At 52.2% G+C, this 12,558-nt stretch overlaps 1 protein-coding gene across 2 annotated transcripts in view; it reads right to left on the bottom strand.

Moving 5' to 3' along the window:
• The window catches only part of TMCC1 (transmembrane and coiled-coil domain family 1), a 511,044-nt gene that overhangs the window by 330,566 nt on the left and 167,920 nt on the right, over positions 1 to 12,558 (bottom strand). For both annotated transcript variants that reach the window (XM_085624460.1, XM_085624459.1), the window contains one exon: positions 7,299 to 7,359. The gene's annotated coding sequence lies outside the window, so the exon portion shown is untranslated. The remainder of the gene's footprint in view (positions 1 to 7,298; positions 7,360 to 12,558) is intronic.

Here is a 12,558-nt window from a genome sequence, read left to right as displayed (position 1 = left end):
GGGTCCATTACTGGTTTTGTTTGATGCATTTGTTGTTTCTTAAGTGACACACTTAATGTGGATTCTGAACTACAGAGAAAGTACTGCTTACATGATTGGATAATCCCCATTCCCAATGCTCAGACCTGTACCTCCTGCTCCTCCAGCCCTTACCATAACGTTTTGGAGAGGGAGGGGTGGGGGGCTGTCTTCAAAGCATTTTGCTTGGGGGAAGAGTGAGGGAGGAAGAGTCTCAGAGCAAAAACGTTTGAAGACCTCTGCCTTAAAGGATGCTGGGCCTAATAAGGCTCTTAGCCTTGGATGTTTGGGGTAGGGGGCACTCCGTCAAGCAACACACTTTAAACCCTGCTCGAATTGGACACAAAGGTCCTATGATATTAATTGTTCTTGCCGCTCATGCGTGGATGTAAAATCCTTTCAGTTGGTGCCATGGTGCCGTGGGCGCACACACAACTATCGAACAAGGCCTAGCGCAACACACTAGTCAATTTTGGCCCTTTAAAACAGGCCTGGTTAAGAAAACTTTGTGCAATCCTGTGATCCCTAGATATTTGCTTTCGGCCTCATTGCCACAGTGCGGAGCAACCTGTCCCCAGAGCACCAGCGCCATGGTGTCATGATGCCCCACTAGAGTCGGAGCTTGGGCGGGCAGGAGAGGTTCAGAAGGCCATACTCACCTCAGAGGAGTCTCTCAGGATTGGACCACTACCTCACAGGGTACTGCACTTACCCCACTGCAAAGTGCGGACACATTAAAGGGAAGGAGCCTGAATGTGGGGAAGAGACTGTTGGCTACCATGCGCAGTAAGGGGCACTCTGTGAAAGAGTAATGCCAGCCAAGGCACTAATCTAAAGAAAATGAAAAGCATTTCTGGCAGATTGCCAAGCAATATGTAATCTAATAACTTGAAGGTAGATTCCTAGAGCGTGTACCGCATACTGAGTGTCGCCAAAGGTTTGGTCGACTCTAGAGTGAGAGGACATATGTTGATGTTAGCCACTGTTATGATTTAAGTCCGGATGAGTTAAATAGCGAAGTCTCTAAAGCAAGAACGACCACTGAGCCTTGCCCAGGCCTGGTCGCCCCCACGCTCCTCCTGCTACCTGTTCCTGATTGCCGATTGCTCCGCTGCAGGCGACCCAGCCGCCGCTGAGCCGCCCGCCCGCCCGCACTCGACTTTCCCACCGCTGCCTCCCTGCGGCCCCGCCCCCCGCCAGCCGATTGGTGCCCCCGCTCCCGCCACCCAGCGGACCCTCCCTCCCGGCTCCCTTCTTAAGGGGACTTCTGCCTTCTATTCGAGAGCGACCACTGAGCCTTGCCCAGGCCTGGTCGCCCACACGCTCCTCCTGCTACCTGTTCCTGATTGCTCCGCTGCAGGCGACCCAGCCGCCGCTGAGCCGCCCGCCCGCACTCGACTTTCCCGCCGCTGCCTCCCTGCGTCTCCGCTCCCCGCCAGCCGATTGGTGCCCCCGCTCCCGCCACCCAGCGGACCCTCCCTCCCGGCTCCCTTCTTAAGGGGACTTCTGCCTTCTATTCGAGAGCGACCACTGAGCCTTGCCCAGGCCTGGTCACCCCCACGCTCCTCCTGCTACCTGTTCCTGATTGCTGATTGCTCCGCTGCAGGCGACCCAGCCGCCGCTGAGCCGCCCGCCCGCCCTCGACTTTCCCGCCGCTGCCTCCCTGCGGCCCCGCCCCCCGCCAGCCGATTGGTGCCCCCGCTCCCACCACCCAGCGGACCCTCCCTCCCGGCTCCCTTCTTAAGGGGACTTCTGCCTTCTATTCGAGAGCGACCACTGAGCCTTGCCCAGGCCTGGTCGCCCCCACGCTCCTCCTGCTACCTGTTCCTGATTGCTGATTGCTCCGCTGCAGGCGACCCAGCCACCGCTGAGCCGCCCGCCCGCACTCGACTTTCCCGCCGCTGCCTCCCTGCGGCCCCGCCCCCGCCAGCCGATTGGTGCCCCCACTCCCGCCACCCAGCGTACCCTCCCTCCCGGCTCCCTTCTTAAGCGGACTTCTGCCTTCTATTCGAGAGCGACCACTGAGCCTTGCCCAGGCCTGGTCGCCCCCACGCTCCTCCTGCTACCTGTCCCTGATTGCTCCGCTGCAGGCGACCCAGCCGCCGCTGAGCCGCCCGCCCTCGACTTTCCTGCCGCTGCCTCCCTGCGGCCCCGCCCCCCGCCAGCCGATTGGTGCCCCCGCTACCGCCACCCAGCGGACCCTCCCTCCCGGCTCCCTTCTTATGACGCCCCCACGCACGCGCAGCGTTCACGCGCAGCGTTCACGCGCAGCGGGCGCGCCGGTGGTGCACCGAAGGCGCGCCAAAGGCAAGCCCGTCCGCGCCTGGACCGCGCCCAGCGCCAGACCCCCTGGCCCCCGCAGAGGCCAGCCCACCCACCGGACTTACGACGCCGCCACCCTCAACGCACTCAACACCGGCCGAATCCCCGGATGTTACCGAGCCACCCCACGTCGCACCCACGGACCCTTCCGCTGCCAATCCTGCAAGTTCTCCTGCATCCGGACCTGCACTGCACCCGCCAAGCCGAGCACCAGCAGCAACCACCTGAAGTGCATCCTGCTCAACTCCCGCTCCGTCCACAGACACGCCGTGGAACTCTTGAACCTGCTCGACACCACATCTCCAGACGTCGCCTTCCTCACAGAAACATGGATGAACGCTTCCTCAGCGCCCGACATCGCCATCATGGACGGATACAAGATCACCCGGAGGGACCGCGCCAACCAGACAGGAGGAGGCATCGCCATCGTCCACAAGAACACCATCCGCATCATGACCAACTCCGACGACACCCTCACAACCGCCGAACATCTCCACTTCCAGATACACACCGACCCCAAAACCACACTCAGAGGCACCCTCATCTACAGACCCCCAGGACCCCGCACACAATTCAGCTAAGACATCGCAGACCTCATCAGCCCACACGCCCTCTCCTCCGCTGACTACATCCTCCTAGGGGACCTCAACTTCCACCTGGAGAACAACAAGGACAGCAACACCACCACCCTGCTGGACAACCTCGCGAACCTCGGACTCAAGCAACTGGTGAACACCCCCACCACTGCGCCGGACACACGCTTGACCCCGTCTTCTCTTCCAGCAAAGACGTCTCCTTCAGTCACTCCACCGGACACCACTGGACAGACCACAGCTGCGTCCACTTAAGCTTCAAAAGGACCACAACCCACCACCACCCGCAACAGGCTCCCCGCAGGAGCTGGAACAAGATCACCACGACCAGCTCACCACATCCCTGAACCTGATTCCTCCCGCCAGCACAACGGACCCCAACCAGGCAGCCAACAACCTCACACAGTGGATCACCAACTGCGCTGACGACCTCGCACCCCTGAAAAACCACCCCAGCAGACCCGGCAGCAAGAAGGCTTCCTGGTTCAACGACGATCTCCTGAACTCCAAGAAGAACTGCCGCACCCTCGAGAAAGCCTGGCGCAAAGACCCGACTACAGATAACATGACCGCCCTCAAGCACGCCAGCCGCAAACACCACCAGCTGATCCACGCCACCAAGAAGACAGCATTCAAGGAACGACTAGACAATGCGCACAACAGCAAAGAACTCTTCAAAATAGTCAAAGAGCTCTCGAACCCCAACGCCGGATCCAACGACATCACCCCCTCGCAAGAACTCTGCGACTCACTCGCCTCGTTCTTTCACAGCAAGATCGCCGACATACACAACAGCTTCGGCACACAGCCCACGCACCCAACCACCGAACCGACGACTCCCACCATCACCCTCCGCGCCTGGACCCCGATCAGCACCGAAGACACCATCCACACGATGAACACCATCCACTCCGGATCACCAACCGACCCATGCCCCCACCACATCTTCAACAAGGCCGCCTCCGCCATCGCAACCCAACTCCGAGACGTCATCAACTGCTCCTTCAACACCACCACCTTCCCGGAGAGATGGAAGCATGCCGAACTCAGCGTCCTCTTGAAGAAACCATCAGCTGACCCCACCGACCTCAAGAACAACCGCCCCACCTCGCTCCTCCCATTTCCTGCCAAAGTCATCGAGAAGACCGTCAACCGACAGCTTGCCGCCTTCCTCGAGGCGAACGGATCCCTCGACACCTCGCAGTCCGGCTTCCGAGCCAACCACAGCACCGAGACCGCCCTCATCGCAGCCACTGACGACATCCGAGCCCTGCTCGACAACGGGGAAACAGCTGCCCTCCTCCTCCTGGATCTCTCCGCAGCGTTCGACACTGTCTGCCACCGCACCCTAGTTCAACGCCTCAGCAACATCGGAATCCGAGAGAAGGCTCTGGAGTGGATCATCTCATTCCTCGCCGGAAGAACCCAGAGAGTCCGCCTCCCCCCGTTCAGATCCGAGGCCACCGAAGTCATCTGCGGCGTACCACAAGGATCATCACTCAGCCCCACCCTCTTCAACATCTACATGAGCGCCCTCGCGACCCTCGCACGCCAACACACCCTCAACATCATCTCCTACGCCGACGACACTCAGCTGATCCTCTCCCTCACCAACGACCCAGCCACCGCCAGAACCAACCTACACGATGGGTTGAAAGAAGTAGCCGAGTGGATGAGGACCAGCCACCTGAAGCTCAACTCAGACAAGACGGAAGTCCTCATCCTGGGACCATCTTCCTCCGCCTGGGACGACTCCTGGTGGTCCCCTGCCCTGGGCAGCGCTCCCAAACCTACGGACCACGCACGCAACCTGGGCTTCATCCTGGACTCCTCCCTCTCGATGACCAGACTAGTAAACGCCGTTTCGTCCTCGTGTTTCAACATCCTGCGCATGATCCGGAAGATCTTCCGATGGATCCCCACCGAAACCAGGAAGACTGTCACACAGGCACTTGTCACCAGTCGACTGGACTACGGAAACACCCTCTACACCGGAACCACAGCCAAACTTCAGAAGAGACTCCAACGCATCCAGAACGCCTCCGCACGACTCATCCTGGACATCCCCCGCCACAACCACATCTCCGGGCACCTGAGAGACCTGCACTGGCTCCCCGTCAACAAGAGAATCAAGTTCCGTCTCCTCACCCACGCACACAAGGCCCTCCACGACCTGGGACCCAGGTACCTCAACAACCGCCTGACCTTCTACACTCCCACCCGCCAGCTTCGCTCGACCAACCACGCCCTCGCCGCCGTGCCACGCATCCGAAGAGCCACCATGGGAGGAAGATCCTTCTCCTACCTGGCAGCCAAGACTTGGAACTCCCTCCCCATCCACCTCCGTCAGACCCAAGAACACCTCTCCTTCAGGAAGCAACTCAAGACCTGGCTGTTCGAGCAGTAGCAGACCCCACTCCCCCAAGCGCCTTGAGACCCTCCGGGTGAGTAGCGTGCTATACAAATTTTTTGATTGATTGATTGATTGATTGAAGAAGTCATGTAAATGGTAATTTTGTTGTTCTAACCTGTATGTTGCTTGGGTCTCCATGTAGGGACTTTAGGATCATGATGGTTTTAAAGCCTACAGGACTATAGTTGTACTCATGAAAAGTACTGTCAAAGGCAGTAGGCATTTATTTGAATTGGCAAAATCTAAACAAAGCCCGTAGGTCTAACGTTAATATTGTGAAAAGCCTATATCATGTTCATAGACTTCTAAAGGAGGTAACACGTTTTTTCAATATAAAGAAATGCAGGCACACAAATCGCAAAATGTTACAAGCTACCCTGCAGATCATGGGAAGAGATAAAATGTATGGGGTCCGGTCAGTAGCACCCTATGATAAACTGTAGGTGGGTGACTTGCACCTTATTTATTCTTGCAAGTTTCCTCTAGTAGAGATTCCAAATTATTAATCACACTGAAATTGCTTAGTATTTAGTTTCCTTAAAAAATATTAAAAGAAAGTGGTGAGTGGGCATTGATTTACTGAGTGCTACGGTTGTGCATTACCTTAGACCGCAGCACTTCCCTGAGCCATTCCTGGACTGCTCTGCCTCACTGTTGTGGCACTTAACACTGTAATGGGTATTTGCCCCATTTTCAAGGTACGTATTAAGGAATCCCCCAACACCAGAGGTAACTGGCCCAATAACTTCTAATTGTCCACGCAGCCTCCAAGACACATTTCTGACAATACAAATATACGTGTTGACACACACTCAAGAAAATGTTACATACCTGTAACGAACACTTTGAAGCATGTTGTGTTGTACGTTCATATTCTGTGCTGCTCCAGCCGCTTTCTGGTCTTGCGTTCAAGATAGCGTATCCTGTTTTTTTTTTTTTTTTAAGTCTTTTTTTCAGACAATGGGGGCAAAAGTATCAGGGAGATCCAGAAAACTGTATTTCTACAATGTAGCATCCTCACTCTTGCCTAGTGGTTTCTAGTCGCAGGGAAACTGGCAACAGTGGCCGATGACCGTATCTGGTGCCCAAAGTCCGCTGGGTATAGACAAAGACTGCGCTCCACAGGCTGCGTGAGTAGGGAGACCGCGAGCACGGGGGCTGGGTCCACACGCCTTTGGTGGCAGGGGAACAGGGTTGGTGGGTGTGGCCATGATTTGTGCTGTGGTCCGCTACTGATGGACCAAGGCCATATGCTATAAGCCCAAGTCCTGGCAGCCGGATGTAGCTAAAAGTTCCAAACTACCTGCTCAGCTCGTCAGCACAGCCAAAGGATGTACTACAACCGCTGGGGGGAGGGAGGAGAGAAGAGGGTTCTTGGTACAGGATGGTACAATGAAACTTCGAGTAGGGTTCAAAGTGCATCATAACGCAACCAAAGAAATTCACTATGAAAACCTTTCAATGAGAACTTATGGTGATTGCCTTGATGTGAATAGTGATAACATTCGTGACGTCATTGGTAGCATCATGCTTCGTGCTCTGGAGAGAGTCATTTTGGCATAGTTGATAAATTACAATGTTTTTCCTTAATCAAAAATGCTTTAGAGCAAAGTTTATTTTTCATAACAAATGTTATTTTGTGATCTCAGTAAACAACCATAACTTCCCTTCCCTTTAACAAGATTTTGTTCATTAGAAAAACAAACACACATATCCTTTTACAACAACAGTACATGACCCATACAATCACAGTTCTCATCTGCTTTATGAATAAGGATTTTTTTCTGCAAGAGGAAACAGAGCACATTAAAGCTTTTTAATGAAAGCAATAAAATACTGAACCCCCAAGGTTCATGTGACCGATCCCTCTGTTATTCGGTATGGACATTTATCATTATGATTTCTTGTGCAACAAGAAGCATTGAAATATTGTCTGTAAAGCCAACACTTGCCTGCAGGTAACAGTCTCAGCCAGGCATGGCTAATCCGGGACAGGACCGCCTCAAAACGCCACTGGAGGAAGAGAAGTGAAATAAGTTGTTAGTATTTATCAAGATCTTCTGCAAATCTGTTTGCATCATATTATTACAGATGGCATGTACAAGGTACACAAAGCATTGCTTATGGTACGGGTTACCATTAGAAAATGAGATGTATAACGACAAAGCAAATGTCATCCTAAAATGTATTCCGTTAAGGTGGATTATATACTGGCTTCCTTTCTGAAGAGCCACTTTTTCTTTAACATTCCCCTAAATGCCCACCCATTCCAAAATTGGGTATTTCAACTTCAAAACTAGCTGGGCCTAAGAATCACAAATCTCCTTCATCTTGTCCATCGCATGAGCTCTGGTTCCAGGAGCCCAGGCATAGAGCGACTGCTTGGCCCTTGAACAACCTGGCAGAGAAAACCCACGGTGCATCTTCAGGACACTCCTTCAGACCCAGGCCTAAGAGTGGTTGAAACCTATGCAGATGGAGTCAAGGCCACTGGGATGAAAGGAGATACCCATATTAACAACAAGAACTGGGAATGCCAATAGGTCACTCATGAACGCACTATCAAGCCGGACCTAAAAGTCCATGTAGGTTAATGACTGCACTCTTCCCATCTCCGCTGCTGCCCAGGAGAAACACCATAAATTATGTAGTTATCTAAGACACTTTGATTGCACTTCAATGGCATGTGTGTACCCTTAAAAGTTCAAAATCAAGCACCTTCCTAAATACAATTATCACAGCTGTTTGGAGGGCAAGTACTTTTTTGTGGTAGCACACACCTTCTGCCCAATCAAAACACGTACTCCTGACTCCCAAATGTGGGCGGAGCCAAAAACCCTCTCCTGGTGATAAACACATAACTGTCTGGCGACTGCTGCACTGTCAGGCCAGACTGTAAAAAAATCACTCCCTGATAAAAAAAAAACAGCATGTTTGCTGGAACGCAATTCCAATCCCCAGCACATGTGAAAATTGACAACAAAACAGATGACAGCAGTAGCTATTGTACGCCACAAACAAATTTATACAGAATGCAAAGTTGTTTCTTTGTTCTTTTATTCCTTTCCATCGATTCTTCGTAAACAGATCTTATGCCAACACGTGTTTAGTCGCCTCAATAATATGTACATGGAACTTTTTCAAGGCTTTACTGTCTTCAGTTCTAAATGCTTCCAGTGTGGTGATAATTCCAACCCACACGATCCTCCGGTGTGGGAAAGTAACAGCGGAATAATTTCAACTATCTGGTCTCTTGCTCATCAATATTAGGGTTCAGCCACTTCTTTGCAAATCCGCAAGTGATCTATGTCCACACGCCGTCTCCTCCCGATTTGCGAAGAAGTGACTGAACCCTAATATTGATGAGCAAGAGACCAGATAGTTGAAACTCATCCGCTGTTACTTTCCCACGCCGGAGGATCGTGTGGGTTGCAATTAACTCAGGTGCTCAAAAATATCTCATTTAAAAAAATAAAATTAAAAAAAATTAAAATAAAGGGTTGGCGCTCTGGGGAAGATAGAAATCTTTCCCATAGCACTGTAAGATTTTCCAAGGCAGTGTTGGCACTGTGTTGGAGTTGTGGAGACAGCCTGGTTGGGAAATGCGAAGGTACAAACTAAAATCCTCAGAGAGGTTGAGTTAGCAGAAAAACACCAGCATGAAAAGGGCTTTGATATTCCACTTTCAGGCATATGCATCTGAATAGGTTTGCACAGTGAAGGCCTGTACATAGTGCACACCAGCTCACCTCCCAAATTCACAAACCAGGACGGGTGCACTTAGAGGGGCTTGTAACAAGAAGAGGCAGGTAGGCCAACTACCTAAAACCTGTCATTTGCATATTCATATTTGGCTAACAGGTATTTGTCCTATAAACACCCCCTTCTGACAATGGCCGATTGACAATGGCCGATTGAAAAAGAAGGACAGAAGTTCAATGTCGTGCCCTCCTGCATAACAACCGACAAATTAAAAAAAAGTAGCTTGGATGATATTGGTCATGAGAGGGTAACGAAATCTGGTTACTACTAGTTTTGCACGCTAGATTTATACTCACGCAAAAACAACAGTTGATGGACAGAATGCAGAATGTCGTCATACATTCACCCCAGTACAGAGATCTGGGCCTAAATCAATCGTTTTTTTGCTCACCATGCCATTCCAGTTTGAACCCAGCCATATGCAAATCAGTCTTGACCCTGTGCCTCATGGGAACAGTCCAGCCCGAACTGCCAAGCCAGGTCCTCCCTGGACTGGAACCAAGCATCCTAGGACCGGTTTGGAGGTTTCACCCCTCTTCAGCCAGGATAGCTTGATTCCAGTGGCATGGAGAGCACGGGACTCACGTCTGAGCATACCCGTCCCACTCGGGGTGACAAATGCAAAAACAACAGTTGATGGACAGAATGCAGAACAATGTCATACATTATACTCACAGCAGGGAAGCACACTGCACCCACATAAGACACTGCACATTCAGTGGTATGTCTATACTGAGCACCAGCTACACTTGCACAATTACTACAACTGGCTGCAAGAGAGGAACAGGTCTCAATCAATTCTGCACGAATTAATGAACAGAAAATTTTAGGATATGAATTTGCATATGTGCAAATATTTTATGAATCGTACAATCAGTACTCATTTACAATGTAGCCTGTAAATGTATACCGTCTATTTCTACCAATTAATCTTAAGAATTAAACGACCTTAACACAATGTTAAACCAACACATCACTCAAACATTTTAATGAGTAACACGAGACCGAACCCACAACGCTCAAGTGTTGTGTGCCGCACTGTGCTAGACCTCTGGCACTGCTGGCTTCCACCTGTACATGGACTGACTGGCCCTACCTCCATCTCCAGTCTCCTACCACCTCCTGCCTCTGACTGGCCCTACTTTCATCTCCTGTCGACTACCACCTTCCGCCTCTGACTGGCCCTACCTCCATCCCCCTTCTCCTACCACCTCCCGCCTCTGACTGGCCCTACCTCCATCTCCCATCCCCTACCACCTCCGGCATCCGACTGGCCCTACCTCCAACTCCTGTTTCCTACCACCTATGACTGGCCCTACCTTCATCTCCCATCCCCTACCACCTCCGGCATCCGACTGGCCCTACCTCCAACTCCTGTTTCCTACCACCTATGACTGGCCCTACCTCCATCTCCTGTCTCCTACCACCTCCCGCCTCAGACAGGCCCTACCTCCATCTCCCGTCTCCTACCACCTCTGGCTGGCCCTACCTCCATCTCCTGTCTCCGACCACCTCCCGCCTCTGACTGGGCCTACCTCCACCTCCTGTCTCCTACAACTTCCCGCCTCTGACTGGCCCTATCTCCATCCCCTGTCCGCTACCACCTCTGACTGGCCCCACCTCAATCTCCCATCTCCTAGCATCTCTGACTTGCATCCGATACTAGCTTGGCTCCTCCTTATCGCTACATCTCTCCTTTCCACGCACACGGATCACCCCTCATCTGCAGCTCTGTTCCTTCCCCCATCGCATGCCCTGCTGTTGCTGGATCTCAGACTGCCTTGACCACACCACGCCCCGCTCAGTATCTGCTTCCCTGCAAATCCTGTTTAGCGGCGTCGAACAGCTGCTTTGAGATAAAGCCGGATTGGGAACACTTGGCTGTGTGTGCCCGGAATCTGTGGGCAAAACACCGCCTAATCGGGGCACACCAGGCGCGCAACACCCATTGGACTCAAAGGGCTTCAGCCCACCCCGTCGTGCGTGGCAGCCCGGGATGGACACCTTCCCGGGCAAAAAAGCAGCCGCACCCGAGCACTTTACAGGTCTTTAAAAGACCATTTGCATGTTAATGAGGCCTCGCTGTTGTTTCACCCCTTCTAAGAGCCCCTGCAGCTCCACTCTGCCTATTGCTTAAAGTTCAGCCCCCCCCCCCCCCGAAATTTTTGTTCAGCCCCCCCCCCCGAAATTTGGCTCTAGTTGCGCCTCTGGGGCACACCATGTGTGTGCGTCGAGATGTGCGCAGTGTCCTGCGAGCCAGAGGCATCTACCAGATGTAAAGAGGGTTTACTGAGGGGGCGATCCTACCTGCAGTAAGAATGTCATTGTTTTACAGCCACATAGTCTCAGCGGCCCGCCTCTTCGAAGTCTGAAGGAGGCATCGTTGACGGGGAGGGGGGGGGGGTGGAATGTGTTACACCCCTCTAATAAATGTAGGATTTCGTAAAAGGTGATTACAGGAGCTTTCACTCGGGTATGATAAGGTGTCTGTCGGTTTTCACCTGGGATTTATAGAAAAACACCGACCCCCCCACCCCCTCCTCTCCATCGGCCCATAAGCCCCCCTCTTGCACTCCTTTTCATATAATAGTTAACTTGAACCTGCGTGATTACCGGAAAACCTGAAGCTCTCACTCCCCCAGTCTTACTGGCCAAGCTATAGATGCGGGAGCCCAGGACGGGGACATCATGGCTGAATCAGCTGACTGTCACAAAATAGACATCCTGCAGAGGACTGGCTGCAATCGGGGATTTGGAACAACTGGCTAACAAAAGTGACTTTCCCACAGCTCTCTGCAGGACATCAAAGCAAAAGTATCACGTTTTTCTAAACCCCCCCCTTAAAAATCAAATAGAGGCAGCACTTGTGCAGAAAATTGGCATACATTCCAATGCCTCCCCCCCAAAAAATTGTAGGAAAAAAATGGTGTAGAACATCAGTCAATTAAGATCCAACATAAAAGGCACATGATGGTTTTAAGTTCTTTCCTTGCAAACTGCATTTATTTGCAAAAAATTGTTACTTTTCCATCGCTATTCCATTAATTTGGACTGTTACCATAAGCAGTCCCGTGGGATAACAAAACTCCACAACTGCTCAACTTGTGACTATGCATTCGGCAAAGGTCAAGTGTGACATATGTCCTCCCCAATATCATCAAGCATGACTTGTAGAGCACGGCTAATCACCTGTGAGGGTATTCAGGCGCTAAGATACCTGCTGCTGGGGTAGGGGGGCAAGGGTTTCATTCAGGTCTGACAGGAGAGACAATGAGGTATGCAGGGGAAGAGGAAGGCCATTTTAGGACTTTGCGGCAAGGTAGGAGATGGCACGCCCTCCACAGTTGCTTTGGCGGATGAGGGGGTGTGAGCGATGGAGGCAGAGCGCAGGTGTCTGGGCGGATGGTGAAAGTTCAGGGGGTGGTTGATGTATGCTGGTCCTTGGTTGTG

This window comes from Triturus cristatus, chromosome 9, assembly GCF_964204655.1.
Source record: "Triturus cristatus chromosome 9, aTriCri1.1, whole genome shotgun sequence".
Taxonomy (NCBI): Eukaryota; Metazoa; Chordata; class Amphibia; order Caudata; family Salamandridae; genus Triturus; species Triturus cristatus.
This window is presented reverse-complemented; position numbering and strand designations above follow the sequence as displayed.